Source organism: Panthera onca, chromosome A1, assembly GCF_046562875.1.
Source record: "Panthera onca isolate mPanOnc1 chromosome A1, mPanOnc1 haplotype 2, whole genome shotgun sequence".
Lineage (NCBI taxonomy): Eukaryota > Metazoa > Chordata > Mammalia > Carnivora > Felidae > Panthera > Panthera onca.
In genome coordinates, this window is record NC_138339.1 from 46253445 (window position 1) to 46275478 (window position 22034).

Sequence of the window (22034 nt, forward strand, 5' to 3'; positions counted from 1 at the left end):
CCCTGCCACTGATGGGCAGGCAATTTCCCCAGTGTTCTCCATAGAGAACAGTGAATTTGGCTGCAGCATTAGAGGAAGAATAGTGAGAGATGAGGCTGGAAAGAAAGGGTGCAGGTCAATCAAGGAGAACTGGGAATGTCCACGTGAGCAAAACTTTGTTTAGAAAGACGTGGGGAGCCTCGGAGGGTCTTTGAGCAGGAGAGGGCCTGTACTGCTGCAGCTGAGCCCCTAGGGAACATTTGGCTAATAAACCCAGATAGAGAAGTGATCATTGCTTATGAGGTTGCAACCTTATCCACCTGCCGGGGAGGCTAGTGTCCCAGTAGCTCTAGCTCTCAGGTGACAGTTATCTCACCTAATGACTCTCATTTCACAGGCTCAGGTTTCCTAAGGACAGATTGAAGCAAAGCAGAGATTCCCCAGATAAGTCGTTAGCAGGGTGGCTAGAATCTCTGTAGAGAGCTTTGATGAACAGATCTGGCCTGAAAGACCAGTCCCTGGCAAAGCCTGTCCTGAGGTTCTAGGGGTTTCTGCAGTTTGTGCTGCAGGGCCTGGCCTTCCAGGAAGGGGCCGTGGGTGGAGGAGCCCAAGAAAGGCCCCACCAGGACTGTTTCTTTGCTCAGCCCTGGCTGCAGGGGGAAACTCTGTTCCTGCAAGAACGCTCAGTCCAAGCCGGAATGTGTATCACCATTGATACTTCTGCTACTAAGCAGGGCTTTTAAGGGGCTGACATAGGGCAACAAATCTTGGCATGCGGAAGACTGTCCTGCATGTCCCCGGAGAGGATTTCATCTCTCTGGGCTTCCATTTTCCTCCACTTTGAAGGAGGGATCCGGACCAGTTCGAATACAAAATAACAAATGGGTTCCCTCTCCCCTTTCCAACTCTGATCAGTTGCTAGTGGTTGTCAGATGCATTGTGTTAAGAATGATTCTGAGGCTAGCTCCAGAAAAGAGTACAACATTCTACCAGGTTTTCCAGAAACAGGAAGTAGCCTCACGTAGCAGCTTCCTCTTGCTGCTGTCACAAATTACTACACTTTGTGGCTTAAAACAACACAAATTTATTTTCTCACAGCTGTGGAGGTCAGAAGTCTGAAACCATTTTCACTGGACCAACAACATCAAGGAATTGGAAGGGCCGGTTCCTTCTGGAGGCTTTGAGGACAGAAATTCTTCCTGGCCCTTTGTAGCTGCTGGTGGCCCGCCTATGTTTCTTGGCTTGTGGCCCCTTCCCTCCTCTTCAAATCACACCATTCCAATCTTTTTTTCGATCATCGCATCACCTTCTCCTCTGTAAAGCTCCCTCTGCCTCTTCTAAAACCCCTTGTGATTACATTAAGGCCCTACCACCCAGATAATCCAGGGTAATCACTCCATTTCAAGATCCTTAGCTTAATGGCATCTGCAAAGTCCCTTGCACTGTATAAGGTAACACAGTCACAGGCTGTGGGGATTAGGACATGGCTATCTTTCGGCGGCCCATTATTCCGCCTGCCACACCTGCCACATGGCACTAATTTGCAATGCTTACAGTCAGCCTAGAATTAGAACTGGAATGGAATAATGGAATGATTCTAAGTTAGTGTGTGAGGCCTGGCATATGGGAGCTGTAACAGAGGAAAAGATTGCACGTGGCATTTTCTCTGTTTCAAGAACCATGCCAGCCTCATTGAAATTCCACATCCCACTGCCTTCTCCTGACACTGTATCATTTACAATGCTCCTGAGGCTAGTACAGTGACTCATTATTATTAGTTAATGAAGCATCTAAGGTCTAAGCCCACAGTCAGCAGCTGGGATAAAGAATGAGGACAGAGCTGGGCTGAAGGGAGTCTGTAGCTGGGATGTAGACCGGAGGAGACAGAGGCCATGCTGTCCTCGGACATTCATTTCACAAACATTTACCGAGCACTTAGTAATGGTTAGCAATGGTTCCTGGAACCATATGGGTAGTCCTGACCCTAGAGAATTCACAGGCCAGTGAGAGAGACCGACATGTGCATGAATTTGCCAAGACGCCCATGAAAATGCTCAGAAGGGGGTGGGTGTTGGGGGGCACTGAGGACAGTCTCTGCCTCGGGGTATCAGGGGAGGAAGCTTTTCGGAGGAGGGACAGCTGACATGAGTCTTGGAGGCTGACCAAACATTCTGAGTTTGGGAAAGGGAAGGGAAGGGGACTTGGCCAGGAGAAAGAGGTAGACGGGTGCTAATGACAACAGTGAAAAGGCCTTTTTCACCGCGGCTGGAGTGAAATGCAGAGATATTCTGGCAGGAGGAAAAGAATATATGGAAAATTTGCCTTTAGGCTGCAGCGGTGGCAGGGAGGTGACATTTGGCTGATGATGGGAACAGAGGCAGAGTCCACGAGGGAGTCCGGCTTGGGGAATAAAGAGCCAAACGAAATCACTCTCTGAATAAATTCAGGAGGCTGCGTGGAGAGGCGAGACGCTGATGCGGTAGAGACGGAACAGAGTTGGGGTCACATGAACAGCTCGAGGGTGTACTAGCACTGTGACTCTGGTGAGTTCCTTAATTCCTCTGGGCCTCAGTTTCCTCATCTATAAAATGCAAAAAATCATAACCACCCGTGGGGATGGTTGTGTGGTAAGGGCCTGGTCTGTCTTGTTTTCTGCTGTACATCCTGCATCTGGTGCTCGTTTGTAAATCGAATGAGTAATGTCGCAAAAAAAAGTTGGCAGGATGTCTGATGAATAATAAATGCTTAGTGAGTGAATTAAGTTATTAAGCTTGGGAGAAAAATTCAATGATGATCAGCCCTGATGTCTCGCTGAGTGACCCCCGATATTCCTGATAAACTCTCGCCCCCTATGGAGACATGGCAGCCTGAAACCATGGGAAAGATCCCTGAAGCTGGACTGGGGAAGAGAGTGGGCCTTGCTTCCAGTTCTGTCACTCATGAACTGTGATTCTGGGGACGCCCACCACGTTTGGTTTTCTCCAGGCCACACCCAACCCGGCTTTGCCTCTTTCCTAGACAAGGTTACCGAGGGCTGAGGAAGGCTACCAGGCCACTTGGGGTTTCTTGAGCTCCATGCCCTTTCTTTCCTTCTCAATCAGCAGTCCCACAGATCTTCCAGAACTTTCCATGGGTCTTGCACCATAGAAAGTGTATGGTCTCTGGAGCTATGTGACCTGGAACAAGTTTAACCTGTCTGACCTCAAAGAGAGGTTTTATTTCTTTACCTGGGTGTAACAGCTACCTGAATTTGAATCTTAGTTCCAGAATTCTTTAGCTGTGTGACTTCTAGAACTTAACATCTCTGTTCTTCATGGGTACTATATGGCTAATAACACCTCCTCCCATGCTTACTGTGAGGATTGGTTCTCAAGGCTGGCATAACCAGACTCACACCTGAAGATTGGGTCCTACCTACCTCAGGCTCTCAGATGAGTCCCGCCTCAGGCTGTCCAGCTGCTAATTCCAACTGTGCTGAGTCTCTTCACTCTGGGTACCAGTGTTTGGGACCCAGGGCCTAGATTTTTCATCCAGCCTACTGATGGAACACCAGCTTCTTCCCCAGGGCTGGGAGGATCCCTGTGGAGGAAACCTCTGAAGGCTGATTCTTCTCATTTCCTCCTCAAATACAAGTGGGGACGGTGATCCTGGCCAATAACACATGCATCACACCAGAGACCGCTGGGCCCAGAGGGATAATTATTTTGAGAGAAAAGACTTCAAAAGGAAGCCTATTAATCCCTGCCTGTTTTTTTTTTTTATTTCATTGAATAAGCTATCACTAATTTTTGTGGGCCCTCAAATAAGAGAAGACAATGGCTTTCCCTTCAAATGTTTCAGGAGACTGTTCTTCACATCACCAACAAGTGCCATGTGATGTGAGATCTTTCTGCAGCTGCAGGGAGGGGGAGGTGGTCAAGAACAGACCTGCTACCCCTCAGTGGACTTTCTGCCTCTCTCTCCCTCTCTCCCTGCCTCTCTAACCCCCTCTCTCTCAATCTCTTCCTGCCTCTCCAGCGCCCCCCTCACACACACACACACACACACACACACACACACACACACACACATTTATTCTCACAGTGGGTTAACCCCTCCACCAGTTGTATATAACCTCAATCCTAAAGCAAAATGGCATAGTGAGGAAGTGTTCAGGCTCTAAGTGGTCCAGCCCAGGATAGGAACCCCAGTTCTGCCACTTCCCAGCTGGGCAGCCTTGGGAGAGATTCTCAACCCTCTGTGAGTTTCAGGTTCCTCATCTGTAAAAGGGGAAAATAATAGTACCTACATGATAAGGTTGTTGGTGAGGATTAAATGAAATCAGACATGCCAATAAAGTACCAAGCATATGGTAAGTGCCCTTTAAGTGAAGTCATTGTTATTATTATTATTATTATTATTATTATTATTATTATCTCCGTGAAAAGGTAAGCCCTGTGTAAACAAGGTTACTGCCTGCCTTGTTCCCTGTTTTATCCTCATCACCTAGGACAATGCCTAGCATATTGTCAGTGCTCAATAAATACCTGGAGAATCAATTAATGATTATATTTCTTGGAAGCATGGTTTATTCTCCCACTGTGTGATTTCAAGAACCGTCCTCTGGGCTCCCACAGCACCTGGACACAAGAATTATCACAAGAGCTTCCTATAAGCCAGGCACCAAGCTAAGGGCCTTATCCTATATTGATTTTCTTGCCTCTGCTCCCCTCACCTTGTGAATTCCTGAAGGAGAAACACTAGCAGTTCTAACTCAAAATAAGGGTTCAGCAAATATTTTCTGAAAAGATAATCAAGTAGCTTGTTTTACACATGAGGACACTGATCCCCAAAGGGTTAGCACACTCTTCCAGAGTTGGAGGGGAGTTCTGGTCCCCAGATGGCCATACCAGCACTGTATTGACCCCTACAACCAATAATTCAACATGCATGTGTCCACCAACACCAGCAGATAGTGAGCTAATGTAGCAGAAGAGGAGAGACTGGGTGCTTCTACATTAATTCCACAGACACCTGCATGATCTCATAGGAGAGTTACCTATGCTAGTGTGATGTGCTTTTCTTTAAGCAAGACTCCCTCAACAGGTAGTCTTTGAAAGGCCCATTTTAATTAATACCTTAATCCTAATAAGCACACCATAGATTAAACCCAGCCAAGAGCAGCTTCCTGCTGGGTGAACTTCTCACATGCTTCAGTAAACAAAATTGTCTCCAGTAAAAGGGCTTCTTTGGTAACATCCAGTCCACCAGGCACCCTCCCTCAGAAAAGGGCCTTGGTCATGGTCCCTGACATCACGGACTCCAGGCTTCCAAAGACATAGCTCAGAGTGGAGAAAGCTGGATGCCAGTCCCAGATTAGCTGCTGATATAGGTCGGTGCTTAGCCAAATAGAATCAGCATCATTCACATTTGAAGGGGCTCTCATCTGGTCCATGTCATCGTACCAAGGAGAAACTGAGTCCCAGAAAGAGGAATGGACAGAGACCTGTCAGCAGCAGGGACTCAGGTCTCCTACCTCCCAGCTTAGTGACTTTTCCCCCCATCACTCTGGCTTTGCCAACTAGTAGCTGTGTAACCTTGACCAAATCCATTTCCTCTCTGAGCTTCAAGTTCCTGATCTATGTGATTGAAGGGGTTGGGCTATAACAGCGGTCTCAACTTTGCACACTAAAATCATCTGGCGAGCTTTTAAAAATTCCATTGTCTAGGCTTACCTGAGACCAACTCATCAGAGCCTCTGGGATGAGCTCTGGACCTGAGTGTTTTATAAAGCTCTTCAGGTGATTCCAGTGTGCATCCAGGAGTGAGAACCAGTAGACTAGATAATCACTAAGTCTTTCTTTTGCTCTAACATTTTATGAGTTTAGAATTTCTCTGCCTGGAACCCTCTGTGCATCACACATGCTCATGTCCCCACCACCACACCTTCCCCACAGTTGAGCTGAACAATTTCTTCTCTTACTTCATGTTCTAGTTTAAATATCCCTTCATCAGGGATGGAGGCATTACCTGAGTTCTTCCCCTTTCATAGCCTGAATCACACCGCACAGTAATTCTATTTTGTGGCTACCCTTCCTGTAAACTGAGTCACAACAGAGACTGAGAATAGTGTGCAGACTCTAAGATCACCCCCAATTACCTTCATCTCCTTATATTCACATGTGTGATCCCTACCCCACCCCCTTGAGTGTGGGCCAGACCCATGACTTGCTTCTAATTGAGACAATATGGCAAAGGTGATGGGATGTCAGTTCTAATCAAGTTACATAAAATTGCAGTGTCTGTAGTGTGAGAAAACTCCCTCTCATGCTGGCTTTGATGAAGCAAGTGGCTATTTGGGGGAGGGCTGTATGGCAAGGAACTGAGGGTGGCCTCTAGCCAACAACTAGCTAGGAACTAAAGCTCTTAGTCTTAGCCTGCAAGCATCTGAGCCCTGCTAACAACTACATGAGCTTCAAAGTGGATCTTTCCCAGCCAAACCTTCAGATGAGAAACTAGCCCAGGCTGACACTTTGATTGCAACCTTGTAGAAGACCGAGCTAAGCTGTGCCTGGAATTCTGATCCACAGAAACTCTGAGATAACAAATATGCGTTATTTTAAGGGGCTGCGTTTGTTGTAATATTGTTACATGGCAACAGATAAATAATAAACAGCCTATTTTATTCGACTACTACATTCTTGGCACCTAGAGCAGTACATGACACATCGTAGGTGCTCGAAAATATTTGGCAAATATATGATTTAATTAATCCGTGTAATGGCATTAAGTCCTTTGAATCCAACATTTGCCCCCAAATATTTTCCCTTTCGTTCTCCTAGTGACAAGCTAGTTGCTCAAGATTCAATGTCAGCCCATCAGACAAGGGTGGTACTCTCAAACCTTTCACCCTCACGAGGGAAAGTGGGAAGCATACACTGTTATTATGATGATAACTGTGCTCTAGCCTTAATGAAATCAACGTGTGGTTTAGTAACTGTTTGTTGAGTGTAAATTGTTATTGTTATTGATGGACAATTTCCTCTACCCAATAAAGGCAGTGCCACGCTCCAGGCCAGGGAGTAATCATGGCTTTATCGATCCATAATCATTCCAAAGATACAGAGGATGCCATTGACCATGAGGGGTTAACCTTCGGATGACACTGGCCTTCAGTCACAGCCCACATCTGCACTCTCCCACACAGTCTTGGCTTTTAGGTTGGCTCAGATCAGTCACTCAAAGCAGACCGCTTTAAGGTGCAGCTCTGCGTGGGCATCTGCTGCTGCTTTCTGTTGCCCAAACAGCTGCTCTGACAGGACTCTGCAGGCTCAGGCGTGGCCCTATGAGGTTACCAGATGTTTCAAGGTCACCTAGGAGTCACCAACAGGATCACAAGGCAAGACCTCCCTGGCCTCTGCTTATCAAGAACGGTGCTCGCTGGCATTCTGATAAAGTTCAAGTAAATGCAGTGTAACTAGGTCTTGAGAGTTAGCCGAAGTACTCCATGGAGCCTGTTGAAAGCATGTTGGAGGGCCCCAGGGACAGGGTGGAGGGCCTCCCTTAGACAACCTTTGTGGAAGATGCTGGGTAGACGGTGTGCAGTAGCACCCAGGGCAGAGAGAGCTTCTGGGCCTGTTCTCTCACTCTTGCTCTGCTTCCTGGTCTCTCTCTCTTCCTGATTCTCAGGTTCCTCATCTTCCTCTATTAGGTTTCAGGCCAGTCATCACCCCTACCAACCCATTGTTCAATGCCCTGAGGCTGTGGATCCGAGTGACCTGCTCCTTCCTTGTGACAGCTGGGCCTGCTGAAGGTCTTCAGTGGGGACAGGACCTACTCACAACACCAGCAGCACCAGAAGTTCCCATTATATGATCACATACTATGGACCACGTGCTAGGCTCCTTACGCACATGATCTCAATACGACAATCGAGAGAACAGCTCATTCTTCTTTTCTCATCAAGGAAATTGGGCCTTAGGTTAAAGCTTTGCTTCATGTCACACAAATACAGAGAAAGGACACTCAGGCATCTCTGCATGGCTGACATCTAACTTAAAACTGCTCAATTCTCCAGTGTCCTCGTCTATAAAATAAGGATTTGGCACATTCATTTATCATACAGGAAGCATTTGTGGAGAACTAACTAGGTACTGTTCTAAGTGCTGGAGACACCATATGGGAAAAACCAACAGGCATTGTTATGCCCAGAATTCGTGATCCCCAAAGACCACCAGGGAGCTGAGTCCGATGCAAAAGCAAAGAGCCTTTATTCGAGCTAGCTCGAGCTCAATCCCCTACCTGCACCGGCTCAGCAGTGAGATGCCTGGGAGAGAGAGCGAGTTTCAAAAGCACAAAGGTTTTATTGGGGTCTAGTTGGTGAGGTAATGGCTGTGGCCTCAGCCGATTGGCTGGGGAAGGGTTGTGGGCTCAGCTGATTGGCTGGGGAAGGGTCAGAGTCCTGTTACGCAGGTCGCCAGTCGTGTTTTGATCGGGAAGTTTGAACGGGTGAGCGGGAGGTTACTCAAGGGGAGGAGGCATGGTCTGAGGTTTCTGCGATTTTCCCAGAAAGGGGGCATGTTGGGGATATAGTCACTCAAGGTGGAGGACACAGAACAAGATGGAGTCAGCGGCATAGGTCCGCCCTTTCAGTATCTTCTTTCATGGAGCTTACAAATGAAATTACTACACAAATATATGTAATGTTTAAACTATACAAAGTGCAATAAATTGTATGTATATAGTAGTATAAAAGTATGTAATAGTGAAAATTAACCAAGTAAAGGCAGAAAGTTATGCTTGAGCTGAGGAGTTAACTAAGTAAAATAGGAAGGGAGAGACTTTCCAGGTAGAGGTAACAGCATATACAAAGGTCCTATGGTGAGAGGTTATGAGGAAACTACAAGGGCAAGAAAAAGACCATGAGGGTAAAAAGCAAAGAGGGAGAGAAGACTGTAGTATCAGATGGCAGTGAAGAGAGAAGTCCGATCTGTGTTTGGTCAGGGGTGGAGGATACAGTCAGCAAGTTAAGGACTGTGCTCTTACGGGGCTTACAGCCTAGCAGGACAATTAAAACACAGACAAATGTGGGAATGCAAGCTGGTGCAGCCACTCTGGAAAACAGTATGGGGGTTCCTCAAAAAACTAAAAATAGAACTACCCTACAACCCAGCAATTGCACTATTGGGCATTAATCCACGGGATACAGGTATGCTGTTTTGAAGGAACGCATGCACCCCCATGTTTATAGCAGCACTCTCAGCAATAGCCAAAGTATGAAAAGAGCCCAAATGTCCATCGATGGATGAATGGATAAAGAAAATGTGGTATATATATATATATATATATATATATATATATATATATATACACACACAATGGAGTATTACTCGGCAATCAAGAAGAATGAAATCTTGCCATTTGCAACTACGTGGATGGTACTGGAGGGTATTATGCCAAGTGAAATTAGAGAAAGACAAAAATCATATGACTTCACTCATATGAGGACTTTAAGAGACAAAAACAGATGAACATAAGGGAAGGGAAACAAAGATAATATAAAAACAGGGAAGGGGACAAAACAGAAGAGACTCATAAATATGGAGAACAAACTGAGGGTTAGTGGAGGGGTGGTGGGAGGGGGGATGGGCTAAATGGGTTAAGGGGCACTAAGGAATCCACTCCTGAAATCATTGTTGCACTATATGCTAACTAATTGGGATGTGAATTTAAAAAAATAAAACAAGTAAAAAAACAAACACAGACAAACGATTAAAGAAGAGCTTTCCAAATGGCAGTGAAACCTATGAAGAAAGTAAAATGAGGTGATATGATAGAGTGATAGAGTCAGTAATGTTAAAGTAAGTAATTCAGACCAACTCTCCAGCCGTCCAGCTGAGAACAATAAGAAAAGATGGACAATTGTTTAAAAATCTACTTGAATGTATCAGAGTGCTAATGAGGGTAGTGAAGAACGACTAGACCAAAACTTGGGGGGAAGTGGAGATGTGAGTTGAGAGTTTTGTCCTGCAGGACTCTGCTCATCCAAATGAGTCATCTGAGAGACTGAGAAGTGCTGCTTTGACAGTCCCTCGGGGCTGAGAACACAAAAATTTCTGTCTACGAACCTTCAGGTCCGAGCAGAAACTCAGAATAGCCAGATGACAGTATAAATAAAGGTAAACCAGAAGCAAGCCAGCCCTCTGGCTAACAGCAGGCTAAATGACACATTACTTTCAAAGGAGCAGACATTAGACCAGCAGCACACTTCTCAAGAGAAACAATGGAGAACAAAAAAAACAAACAAACAAAAACAAAAAAACAAACAAAAAAACCCACAATGGGATGATGTCTTTAAACTGATGAAAGAAAATACCTCAAATAACATTCTAAACCTAGCAAGAATATCCTGCAGAAATGAAGATAAAATAAAGGCATTTCATGCAAACTATATTTTGTCTGAGAGAATATATCACTGGCGGACTTACACTAAAGGAAATAGTAACTTGTGTTTTCTCCACATAGAAGGTGAGAGAAGTCAGAAGGAATGAAAATGGTCAATGTGGGAATAAATCTAAATGGTTAATTGCTGTAGAACGGTAATGAGGCTTCCATTCATATGGAAGTCCACAGTAGGGAAATCTATAGACAGAAAGTAGATTAATGGATTCTTAGGGCTGGGGGTGGAGATGAGGGGCAGGGGCAGGGGATGGCTGAAGGATATGGGGTATCTTTTTAAAGTGGCAGAAATGTTCTAAAATTCACTGTGGTGGGTAGTTGCACATATCTGTGAATGTACTAACAACCACTGAATTGTACACTTTGATGGGTGAATTGTAGGTTTGTGAATTATATCTTAAAAATGGTCTTTAAAAAATAAAGAGGTATTCCTATGGTGTTTAAAATGCCCGTAGAATTAAAATACAGGACAATAATAACATGTAAGCTGGAGAGAGTTAAAGTGTCCTGAGTTTCTTGCAGCGTCAAGAATAAACATACATACATTTATGTATAGATATTAATTAACGTAGATGTTAGATATAAACGGTCTATATGCTCCAGTTAAAACAAAGATTATCAGCCTGGCTTTGAGAAACAACAAAGGCATATGGTTTATAAGAGACACATCTAAAACTTAAGAATATATAAAAGTTCAGAGTAAAGGGATAGAAAAATACTAGTAAATATATATCATATGAATACTAATCCAAAGAAAGCTAGTACAGCTGTGTTAATAGCAAGTAGGCTCCAAGTCAAAAAAGCACTACAGAGATTAAAAAAAGGGGGGGGGGCTTTTCTTAATGATAAGACCCTCAATCAGAAAAAAGGGTAAAAAATTTTAATTCATATGTACCTGATTACATGGCCTTAAATATATTTATATATATTTTATATATTTATGTATATGATATAATAATATTATAATATATAATATATAGTATATTTATTTACTAAACAAGCCATAATCACAGTGGAAGATTTTATCAGTAAATGATTTTTTTTTTAAATTTTTTAAAATTTACATCCAAATTAGTTAGCATATAGTGCAACAATGATTTCAGGAGTAGATTCCTTACTACCCCTTACCCATTTAGCCCATCCCCCCTCCCACCACCCCTCCAGTAACCCTCAGTTTGTTCTCCATATTTATGAGTCTCTTCTGTTTTGTCCCCTCCCTGTTTTTATATTATTTTTTTCCCCTTCCCTTATGTTCATCTGTTTTGTCTCTTAAAGTCCTCATATGAGTGAAGTCATATGATGTTTATCTTTCTCTGACTAATTTCACTTAGCATAGTAGCCTCCAGTTCCATCCACATATTTGCAAATAGCAAGATTTCATTCTTTTTGGTTGCCGAGTAATACATATATACATATATGTATACATATATATATGTATACATATATACATATATACATATACGAGTACATATATATATATATATATATATATATATATATATATATATATACCACATTTTCTTTATCCATTCATCCATCGATGGACATTTGGGCTCTTTCCATACTTTGGTTATTGTCGATAGTGCTGCTATAAACATGGGGGTGCACGTGTCCCTTCGAAACAGCACACCTGTATCCCTTGGATAAATGCCTAGTAGTGCAATTGCTGCGTCGTAGGGTAGTTCTATTTTTAGTTTTTTGAGGAACTTCCATACTGTTTCCAGAGTGGCTGCACCAGCTTGCATTCCCACCAACAACGCAAAAGAGATCCTCTTTCTCTGCATCCTCGCCAACATCTGTTGTTGCCTGAGCTGTTAATTTGAGCCATTCTGACAGGTGTAAGGTGGTATCTCATTGTGGTTTTGATTTGTATTTCCCTGATGATGAGTGATGTTGAGCATATTTTCATGTGTCGGTTGGCCATCTGGATGTCTTCTTTGGAGAAGTGTCTATTCATGTCTTTTGCCCATTTCTTCACTGGATTATTTTTTTGGGGGGGGTGTTGAGTTTGATAAGTTCTTTATAGATTTTGGATACTAACCCTTTATCAGATATGTCATTTGCAAATATCTTCTCCCATTCTGTTGGTTGCCTTTTAGTTTTGCTGATTGTTTCCTTCACTGTGCAGAAGCTTTTTCTTTTGATGAGGTCCCAGTAGTTCATTTTTGCTTTTGTTTCCCTTGCCTCCAGTGACGTGTTGAGTAAGAAGTTGCTGTGTCCAAGATCAAAGAGGTTTTTGCCTGCTTTCTCCTCAAGGATTTTGATGGCTTCTTGTCTTACATTTAGGTCCTTCATCTACTTTGAGTTTATTTTTGTGTATGGTATAAGAAAGTGGTCCAGGTTCATTCTTCTGTATGTCACTGTCCAGTTTTCCCAGCACACTTTCTGAAGAGACTGTCTTTATTCTGTTGGATACTCTTTCCTGCTTTGTCAAAGATTACTTGGCCATACGTTTGTGGGTCCATTTCTGGGTTCTCTATTCTCTTCCATTGATCAGAGTGTCTGTTCTTGTGCCAGTACCATACTGTCTTGATGATTACAGCTTTGTAGTATAGCTTGAAGTCTGGGATTGTGATGCCTCCTGCTTCGGTTTTCTTTTTCAAGATCGTTTTGGCTATTTGGAGTCTTTTCTGGTTCCATACAAATTTTAGGATTATTTGTTCTAGCTCTGTGAAGAATGCTGGTGTTATTTTGATAGGGATTGCACTGAATATGTGGATTGCTTTGGGTATTATTGACATTTTTACAATATTTGTTCTTCCCATCCAGGAGCATGGAATCTTTTTCCATTATTTTTTGTGTCTTCTTCAATTTCTTTCATAAGCTTTCTATAGTTTTCAGCATATAGATTTTTCACCTCTTTGGTTAGATTTATTCCTAGGTATTTTACGTTTTTTGGTGCAACTGTAAATGGGATTGACTCCTTGATTTCTCTTTCTGTCACTTCATTGTTGGTGTATATGAATGCAACCAATTTCTGTGCATTAATTTTATATCCTGCAACTTTGCTGAATTCATGAATCAATGCTAGCAGGTTTTTGGTGGAAGCTTTTGGGTTTTCCATTAGAGTATCATGTCATCTGTGAAGAGTGAGAGTTTGACCTCCTCCTGGCCAATTTGGATGCCTTTTATTTCTTTGTGTTGTCTGATTGCAGAGGCTAATACTTCCAATACTATGTTGAATAACAGTGGTGAGAGTGGACATCCCTGTCTTGTTCCTGACCTTAGGGGGAAAGCTCTCAGTTTTTCCCCATTGAGGATGATATTAGCGTTGGGTCATTCATATATGTCTTTTAAGATCTTGAGGTATGCTCCTTCTATCCCTACTTTCTTGAGGGTGTTTATCAAGAAAGGATGCTGTATTTTGTCAAATGCTTTCTCTGCATCTATTGAGAGGGTCATATGGTTCTTGTCCTTTGTTTTATTGACGTGATGAATCACGTTAATTGTTTTGCAGATATTGAACCAGCCCTGCATCCCAGGTATAAATCCCGCTTGGTCGTGGTGAATAATTTTTTTAATGTATTGTTGAATCCAGTTGGCTAATATCTTGTTGAGGATTTTTGCATCCATGTTCATCAGGGAAATTGGTCTATAGTTCTCCTTTTTAGTGGGGTCTCTGTCTGGTTTTGGAATCAAGGTAATGCTGGCTTCATAGAAAGAGTTGGGAAGTTTTCCTTCCATTTCTATTTTTTGGAACAGCTTCAAGAGAATAGATGTTAACTCTTCCTTAAATGTGTGGTAGAATTCCCCTGGAAAGCCATCTGGCCCTGGACTCTTATTTTTTGGCAGATTTTTGATTACTAATTCAATTTCCTTACTGGTTATGGGTCTGTTCAAATTTTCTATTTCATCCTGTTTCAGTTTTGGTAGTGTATATGTTTCTAGGAATTTGTCCATTTCTTCCAGATTGCCCATTTTATTGGCATATAATTGTTCATAATATTCTCTTATTATTGTTTTTATTTCTGCTGTGTTGGTTGTGATCTCTCCTCTTTCATTCTTGATTTATTTATTTGGGTCCTTTCCTTTTTCTTTTTGATCAAACTGGTTAGTGGTTTATCAACTTTGTTAATTCTTTCAAAGAACTAGCTTCTGGTTTCATTGATCTGTTCTGTTTTTTTGGTTTCAATGGCATTAATTTCTGCTCTAATCTTTATTACTTCCTGTCTTCTGCTGGTTTTGGGTTTTATTTGCTGTTCTTTTTCCAGCTCCTTAAGGCATAAGGTTAGGTTGTGTATCTGAGATCTTTAGGAAGATTGGGTTTGGGGTTTTGGGTTTTATTTGCTCTTCTTTTTCCAGCTCCTTAAGGTGTAATGTTAGGTTGTGTATCTGAGATTTTCTTCCTTCTTTAGGAAGGCCTGGATTGCTATATACTTTCTTCTTATGACTGCCTTTGCTGCATCCCAGAGGTTTTGGGTTGTGGTGTTATCATTTCCATTGACTTCCATATACTTTTTAATTTCCTCTTTAACTGCTTGGTTAGCCCATTCATTCTTTAGTAGGATGTTCTTCAGTCTCCAAGTATTTGTTACCCTTCCAAATTTTTTCTTGCGGTTGATTTCGAGTTTCATAGCATTGTGGTCTGAAAATATGCACGGTATGATCTCGATCTTTTTGTATTTACTTAGGGCTGATTTGTGTCACAGTATGTGGTTTATTCTGGAGAATGTTCCATGTGCACTGGAGAAGAATGTATATTCTGCTGCTTTAGGATGAAATGTTCTGAATATATCTGTTAAGTCCATCTGGTCCAGTATGTTTCAAAGCCACTCTTTCCTTGCTGATTTTTTGATTAGATGATCTATCTATTGCTGTGAGTGGGGTGTTGAAGTCTCCTACTATTATGGTATTACTATCGATGAGTTTCTTTCTATTTGTGATTAACTGATTTATATATTTGGGTTCTTTCACATTTGGTGCATAAATGTTTACAATTGTTAGGTCTTCTTGGTGGATAGACCCCTTGATTATGATATAATGCCCTTCTGCATCTCTTGATACAGTCTTTATTTTAAAGTCTAGATTGTCTGATGTAAGTATGGCTACTCCGCCTTTCCTTTGTTGACCATTAACATGATAGATGGTTCTCCATCCCTTTATTTTCAATCTGTATGTATCTTTAGGTCTAAAGTGGGTCTCTTGTAAACAGCATATAGATGGATCTTGTTTTCTTATCCATTCTGTTACCCTTTGTCTTTTGATTGGAGCATTGAGTCCATTGACGTTTAGGGTGAGTACCGAAAGATATGAATTTGTTGCCATTATGATGCTTGTAGAGTTGGAGTTTCTGGTGGTGTTCTCTGGTCCTTTCTAATCTTTTGTTGCTTTTGGTATATATATGTTCATCTTTTCTCCCCTCAGAGAGTCCCCCTTAAAATTTCTTGCAGGGCTGGTTTAGTGGTCACAAACTCCTTTAGTTTTTGTTTGTCTGGGAAACTTTTAATCTCTCCTTCTATTTTGAATGACAGCCTTGCAGGATGAAGAGCTGCATATTTTTCTGATTCAGCACACTGAATATATCCTACCACTCCTTTCTGGCCTGCCAAGTTTCTGTGGATAGGTTTGCTGCAAACCTGATCTGTCTTCCTTGTAGGTTAGGGACTTTATTCCCTTGCTGCTTTCATGATTCTCTCCTTGCCTGATTATTTTGTGAATTTGACTATGATATGCCTTATTGATGGTCGGTTTTTGTTGAATCTAATGGGGGTCCTCTGTGCTTCCTGGATTTTGATGTCTGTGTCTTTCCCCAGTTTAGGAAAGTTTTCTGCTATGATTTGCTCACATAACCCTTCTACCCCTTTTTCTCTCTCTTCCTCTTCTGGGACCCCTATGATTCTGATGTTGTTCCTTTTTAATGAGTTACTGATTTCTCTAATTCTTAAATCGTGCTCTTTTGCCTTCATCTCCCTCTTTTTTTTCTGCTTCATTATTCTCTATAAGTTTGTCCTCTACATCGCTGATTCTCTGTTCTGCCTCATCCATCCTTGCCGCCACTACATCCATCCATGATTGCAGCTCAGTTATAGCATTTTTAATTTCATTCTGGCTATTTTTTACTTCTTTTATCTCTGCAGAAAGGGATTCTAATCTATTTTCGACTCTAGCTAGTGTTCTTATTATCGTGATTCTAAATTCTGGTTCAGACATCTTGCTTGTATCTGTGTTGGTTAAATCCCTGGCTGTTGTTTCTTTGTGCTCTTTCTTTTGGGGTGAATTCCTTCATTTTGTCATTTTGAAGGGAGAAAAGGAATTAATGAGGTAGAAAAATTGAAATTAAAAAATTAAAATTAAAAAAATATTAAAATTTAAAAATTTAAAACACACACACACAAATCGAATAAATGATGCTAGATCCTAGGTGTGTTTTGGTCTGGGTGTTGAAAATGGTTTGACAGATTAGAGAAAAAAAGGGTTGGGGGGAAAAAAAAGGAAATCTTTTGAGAATTTGAAAAAATGAATACACTGAAGTAGACTCAAATGAGATGATGGGAGTAAAATAGAATTTGAAAAAAATATACACAAAAGTAAAGGATATAGTAGAAAAATTAAAACTATTTTTTAAGAAAAATTAAAAATAAATATGAATTTTTTCTTTTTCTGTGTCCAAGAAAAAGAAAAGAAACAAAAAAGAGAAAAAAGATTTTAAAAAAAGAAATCGTTTGAAAATTTGAAAAAAGTGAATACACTGTAGTAGAGTAAAATAAAAGAATGGAAGTAAAATAGAATTTGAAAAAATTTACATAAAAGCAAAAAATATAGTAAAAAAATGAAATAAAAATATTTTAATAAAATTGAAAGTAAAAAATGAAGTTTTTCTCTTTTTACATTCAAGAAAAAGAAAAGAAATGAAAAAAAAGAAAAAAGAAAAAAAGAAAATTGTTTGAAAATTTGAAAAGGTGAATACACTGAGGTAGACTAAAATAAAATGATGGAAGTAAAATAGAACTTGAAAAAATTTACACAAAAGTAAAAAAATATAGTAATAAAGTTTAAAGAAAAATATTTTTAATAAAAATTGAAAATAAAAATGAATGTTTTCTCTTTCTGTATTCAAGAAAAAGAAATGAAGTGTAAAAGAGAAGGAAAAAAAAGGAAAGAAAATTGAATAGATGGACCTGCTAACAGATTGAAGTAGGACTGAAATTACTTCGTTTTCCCCTAGAAGGCAGTCTGTGTAGCGCTTTATAGTCCATAAACTAAGCCGGCGGTGAGACTTGTGTTCTTGAAGAGTGAGGTTGGCCCAGTTGGGCAGGGCTCAGTGTAATGGCTCTGCTCTCCACTAGATGGTGCTGCTAGCCTACTGGGGTGGATTGTTGCGGTGCTCATAGGTGCGTATGCGCATGCGCGGGAGTGGTGAAAATGGAGCCACCCAGCTACCCAGTCTCTTCTCCCATATCAGCAATCGCACACCTGTCCTCTGTCTTCAGCTTTCGTCCACTCCCCACTTCACTCTCTGTGACCAGGCTCCAGGCAGTACCTCTCTCCCGAGTTTTGTCTCAGATGCGGCTGTTTTCCCCGGCCCCTTACTTCTGAAGGACTGTGGCTTTGACCCATTCCGCCCCTCTGCAGGAGGGTCTCACCTAGCAATGGCCAAATGCCGGCTGCACCCAGGAACGCTTGCTGGACCCTGCTGCTGCCGGTGCCCCAAGACTGCGGCCAGGTGCCTGCCCTCCCCAGAAAAAGTTCGTGAGATAGTGTAGCAGCAGCATTTCAGGGATTATGGAAAATCCCAACACACATCTGGCACCAGTCTTCACCCTTAACAACCTTGTTCCAGCACCAGCAAATGTGGCCACCTTCTGGGGTCTGCTGGGACCAGGTGGCTTCAACAGTCTCTACCAAATGTCCTTCCAGCAGTGGAACTGCTTTTCCTATGTGGCCCGAGAACTTCCTGGATCCCACTCTGTTCCTGGGGATTTACCCTTCTCACCAGAGCACCACCAGGTATGGAGCTGCGGAATTGCAGCCTTTGCACTCCCCTTGTTTACAGTCTTAATGGAATTTAAACCCTCTCCTTTCTCCTTTCTCCCTTTTTAGTTTAGTCCCTGTGGCTGTTACCAATTTTCCACTGTCTCTCCAGCTGCTTTTGGGGAGGGGTGCTTTTCCCATATTCTCCCCCCCTCCCCAGTCTCTGTCCTCTCTCTGCCTGCAAAAGTGGATCCCTAACCTCCGCAGCTTCTTGCTCCCCAAATTCACCTGTCCGCACAGTGTACCTGCTGAATTCTGTGGTTCAGGTTGTGCAGATTGTTGTGTTAATCCTCCAATCAATTTTCTAGGTGTGTAGGATGGTTTAGTGTTGCTCTGGTTGTATTTCATGGACACAAGACACACAAAATACTTCCATGCTGTTCTGCCATCTTCAATGTTTCAGTAAATGATTTTTTTTTTAAGCAGACCATAAAAGCATGAATATAGAAGACTTAACAAGGCAATTAGCAATATCTTCCTGAAGGACGTAAATAAAACTCAAAACTGCAGGATAAACATCTTTTCAAGCACAAAAGATTAGATTTTTTGGCGATTAGAAAAATTGGCTATATATCGAGTTATAAGGCAAGTCTCAACTAGGTTCAAAGGTAAGAAATTAGAGCATTTCCTCTGGTCACAGTTGCCATTAAGCTATAAATCAGTAATAAACATATAATTAGGAATATCCATATATTTTGAAAATAGCAAATACATTGTTAAGTATTCCATACATACAAGAAATAACCACAATGTAAATTAAGATATATTTAGTCCTGAATTTCAATTAAAACATGACTTATTAGAACATTGAGATGCAGTTAAAATGTACTTAGAAATATGCAGCTTCAAATACATGTTAAAAAGGGGAAAGGCTGAAAATGAATTAATTATTCATCTCAAAACAATAGAATAACACAACAGACTAAATCCCAAATTAATTGGACAAAATAAAAATAAGAACGGAAATTAATAGAAACAACCATACTATAAAAAGGATCAGTAAAGCCAGAAGTTCGTCCTTTGAAAACACTGATAACATTGATAAAAGCTGGAAAGACTGATCAAATTAAAGGAAAGTAGGAACAAATAACCAACAAAAAGAAGCTATCACTACATATTCTACTGAATTAAAAATATAATAACATAGTAGCATAAACTATTTTATACAATTAAGTTTGAAATAAATTAGGTAAAATGAACACATTTCTGCTAAAACACAACTTTCCAAAACAGACATAAGAAGAAATAGAAAATCTGAATAGGGCTTTTCATAATTCATATTGAAAACTGTCTCTCAAAGAATATTTTAGGCCCAGATGGCTGCCCAGACAAATTCTATTATAGGTATTATACAAACTCTTCTAGAGAATGAAAAAAGAGGAAATAATTCTAAACCCACTTTTTGAAACAAAATACTTTTCAACTCATGTTATGGCATATAATTTTGATACCAAAACTTGGCAAGGACAGTACAAGAAAGGAGAACTACAGACTAATCTCACATGTGAACTTAAATGCAAAAACCCTAATTAAAATATTAGGAAAATGTTTCCAGCGATATAGAATTAAGATATACCTGCTAACCAAATGGAGTTTATTCCTGGATGCAAGGTTGATATAGTACTTAAAAATCAGTCAATATAATTCACTATGTTAATTGAATGAGAAAAATCAAATTATAATCTCAATAGGTACATAAAATGCATATGATGAAGTTCAATATCTAGTCATGATACAACACTTTTAGAAAACCAGGAATAAAAAAGAATTTACTTACTTTAATAAAAAGTATTTAGAAAACCATCTAAGTGCAAAACATCCTACATAATAGTGAAAGACTAAGAACTTTTCTTTGAGATATGGAATGTATCAAGGATGCCTGCTATCCCCACTTCTATCCAACACTATACCGAAAATTTTGACCAGTATGGTAACATAAGAAAAAAAATTAAGGCATAATTTTGCATAAGGCAAAAAAAACTGGACAGTAAAAAATAAAATTATCATAATTTGCCTCTGATATGATTAAAAGAATTCATGAGAATCTATTGATAAATCACCCACACATAAAAATCAGTATCAGGTGGGTTATCGAGCATGAATTTGAAAGGCAAAACAACAGAGCTTTAGAAAGATAACTGATACATTTTCCTATGAAGGAGAAATTAAATAAATTTTTTCGGGGGGTCGCCTGGGGGCTCAGTCAGTTGGGCATCTGACTTTGGCTCAGGTCATGATCTCACTGCTCCTGGGCTGGAGCCCACATCGGGCTCTATGCTGACAGCTCAGAGCCTGGAGACTGCCTTGTATTCTGTCTCTATTTCTCTGCCCCTCCCTTGATTGTGCGCTCTCTCTCTCTCTCTCTCTCAGATATAAAATAAAACTTAAAAAATTAGAAAAAAAATTTAAGCTTTATTTATTTTGAGAGAGAGATCCAGGGAGGGGCAGAGAGAGAGGGAGAGAGAATCCCAAGCAGGATCCACACTGACAGCACAGAGCCAGTCATGGGGCTTGATCCCAAGAACCGTGAGATCATGACTTGAGCCAAAATCAAGAGTTGGATGCCCAACTGACTGAGCCACCCAGGCACCCCAGGAGAAATTTTTTTTAAGTAGTATATAAAAAGTGCTAATCATAAAGGGGAAGAAAGATACAAATTTGACTACATTAAAATGTAGAACCTCTTTTTATGATAATCATATCATTGAGAAAGTGAAAAGGCAAGCCTTGCACAAAGGATAAGGTATGCAAAAACTGTAACTGACCAACGGGTCATATTCTGAATATATAAAGAACTGCTACAAATCCATAAATAAAAGGCAATTCAGTAGAAAAGAAGACATGAGCCTTGAACAGAAATCTCGCACAAGAGGTTATCGGAATGACCAAGAAACATAAGAGAAGTTTCCCAACTCCATTATTCACCAGAAAAAGAAAGTTCTGGTGATTTCTGTCCTAAATATATGTGTAACAGAAATTTGTATGTAGTTATACCAATAAATCTAAATAAGAATATTTATTGTAGTATGTATTATTTTTAAAAGCCAGAAACTGGAAACAATCCAGATATCTATCAAGAGAAGAGTGGATAAATAAGCTATGACATGTTCATGCAATGGAATATTACACGGCAGTGGGAACAGACAAGCCATGACACAACACGTGCCACAAACATGTTGAATGAGGAAGCTTCCGAACACCAAAGAGAGCATTCTGAGTGATTCTGTTTAGCTGAAGTTTAATATTAGACAAAAACCGCATTTCAGTGTTTAGAGATGCATCCTTAGGTAGTAAAAGTTTGTTTTCTTTTTTTTTAATGCAAAGAAATCGTGTCAGTTGGGGTCTGCTCATGAGAGAGAAGACCCTGCATAGGTATGTTAACAGAGAGAATGTGAAGAATTGTCCATCAGATATTCAAGAACTGAAAAGGGAAAAGCTGTTCACGGAGGTGGTGACTGCAGGAAGAAGCATCTGGGAGACCAGAGAAAAGAGGTTGGAGTGATGAAAACTTAGAGTCTTGGAGCTGGACCAGCCCCTCTGAGGGAGGTGCTGGCCAACTGGCAGGTGCCCGTGTCTCCAAAGGGGCATCATGAGATTGTTTCTGGGAGCCTTGGAATCAGCTCCTCCTACTGAAACACAGTGTCTTG